The sequence below is a fragment of the Populus euphratica genome, unplaced genomic scaffold (genome assembly GCF_000495115.2).
Source record: "Populus euphratica unplaced genomic scaffold, PopEup_1.0 scaffold73.1, whole genome shotgun sequence".
Taxonomy (NCBI): Eukaryota; Viridiplantae; Streptophyta; class Magnoliopsida; order Malpighiales; family Salicaceae; genus Populus; species Populus euphratica.
The window spans coordinates 1,369,524-1,372,300 of NW_011499895.1; positions in this window are offsets into that span (position 1 = coordinate 1,369,524).

Consider the following 2,777-nt stretch of genomic DNA (forward strand, 5'->3'; position numbering starts at 1 on the left):
ACCCAATTATCGAACAGTGTTCCGGTTTTGATTGCACTGACATATTTTTTCTAAGTTTGGCCATCTCTTTGTCTTTTCAATTTCAGTTCTTAAATTCATCAATCAATCCTTTCATTTATGTGATAGGCCTGCATTTAAAATGAACATTTACCACAAATTAAAGGTATCTTATATTATTAGATATATTATTATAAAATATGCTTTAGTTAAGGAGTTATTGATACTTGAAGTGCAAAATGATGATATAAAACCTTGATAAAAATGCACTTTTAAGTACTAATCAGGTACACATCTTCCAACTACTTAATTTGTATAAAATTTCCATAGATAAGGAGTGTCCCAAAAAAAATATTTAGCATTGGCTTATAACTTACTTTTTTGGGATTTAGACAAACCTGAAGGGAATTCTTTGGAGACTAAATAGTTTACCAAATCAGCATGTCATGGTCTTGTAGATGCCTATAATGTACACAACTGCTTGTCGAGAAATGTCTCTCTTACTATTTCAATTTATATATCCTTGGTCTGCAGTCAGCTTAAGTAATCAACTATGTGATTTTCGACACCTTTTTTCATCTTTGATTGTAAAATCAAATTTATGTAAAAGAAAGATCCACCTAATAAACTTGGTTTGTATTCTTTTTTCTTCAAAAGATACCTCAAGGATGCATGATCAGTAAAATCAACAACTTTTGTATCAAGTAAATAGGACTTGAAATTTTTTAAAGCAAACACCACTGCAAAAAAGTTCCTTTTCAATTGTATGGTAATTGCATTGCGCTTTGTATAAAATACGGGAAGCATATGTGATAACATGTAAATTCTTTTATATTCTTTGCCTAAATATAACACCTCCCATGTAGTCACTCATATTACATATTATCTTAAAAGGTTCATTCTAATTTGGTGGTTGTATAGTGGGGGTAGATGTGACACACCTTTTAAGCTCATTATGGGCACTTTATACTCTTGATCAAATACAAAATCCATTTCTTTGGCTAACAATTTGCACAACGGTATTATAGTTTTTGAGAAATCTTTGATAAAATATCGATAAAAACCTATATGGCCAAGAAAAAAATGAACCTCCCTCACATACAAAGGGTAAGAAAATGATAAAATAACATCTATTATAGCTTTATCAACCTCTAAACCACGCAAAGACACAACATGGCCTAGAGCTATTCATTGTTCTGCCATAAAATAAAACTTATCAAAAGAATTACCATACACTATGAAATCATCCATGAAAAATTACTCATCATACATCTTTGAAAAGTTGCGGGTGCATTACATAAACTGAAAGGCATTCTCCTATATACATATCTATCAAATGGACATGTAAAGGTAGTTTTTTCCTCACCTTCAAGATTAATAACAATAGAATTATATGTATTATATCCATCGAGAAAGTAATAAAAAGACTTACTTGTTAGGCGTTCAAGCATTTAGTCCATGAATGATAATGGGAAGTGATATTTGCATGTAAAAAAGTTAAGCTTTCTATAATCAACACACATTCTCCAACCACTCAAGATGCGAATAGGAATGAGTTCATCATCTTTGTTCTTTACCAACATGATTATGATATTTTTAGGCATCACATGGATTGGTTTCACTCCCTTACTGTCCATGATAAGGTAAATGAATCTTACATCAAATAATTTTAAAATTTTAGCTTTTACTACAACCATTATTAGCGGATTCATCCTCTTTTATATTTCACTTGTTGGTTTTGTATTGTCCTGCAATAGTATGTGATGCATACACATTAAGGGACTAATGCCCTTGATGTCAGCTAAAGTCTAACCAGTAATTATTTTGTAATTGCACAACAATTTCACAAGTTTTTTTTTCTTGTACACTCATCAAACCTTTTGCTATGTAACGAGGAGTGTATTGTTGTCGCTAATGAATATATAGTTCAAATTATTGGGAAAACATTTCAATTCTAACTAGTGTGCTTGTAAAATAGATGGCAAAAACTTTTTGTTTGAAAGTACTAAATCAATAAAAACATTTCATAGGGGGCTGTTTGCAAAGCCAATGCTGATTCTTACATGTTTTAGGGAGCATATATGTTCCTCTCCATCTCTTTTATCTCGATAAAATCAATGTCATGGCTTAATTCCACACACTCATTAATTTGGTTATAGCATGTGATGGAATAAACATTGCTGTAAGAATATTTCATTGCATCATGAAAGTTAAATTTAGTTGCTTCATCTCTTATTTTCATAGACAAAGTATCCTTATCACAATCAATTTTAGTATTGACAGTTTTCAAGAATGATCTTCCAAACAAGATATGAGTGTTGGTGTTTGAGGAATCACATTCTATATCAAGGCAAGTCACATGAAATAACCAAACTCTCAATCTTGACTATCTTCTATCACAACAAGTGGATAAATAAAACTACAATCTATGAGTTGTATTATAATACTAGTTTTAACAAAGGCTTAAGACTAAGAGAATCATAAATATATTTAGGCATAACACTAATAGATGCACCCAATTCATATAAAGCCTTTTTAAAGTTAGCATTACTAATAACACATGGGATAGTAAATGCATTTGGGTCCTTTCCCTTTAAAGGCAAGTTCTTTTAAACAACAACACATACAACTTCACTCATACTTACCATTTCATAGCCTTTTAGTTTGTAAGCATTTTTGCTATTACACAACTCCTTTAAGAATTTAACATATTTGAGAATTTGCTTGATAACATCAATCAAAGGAATGTTAAGTTCTATTTTCTTAAAAACCTCTAAAAT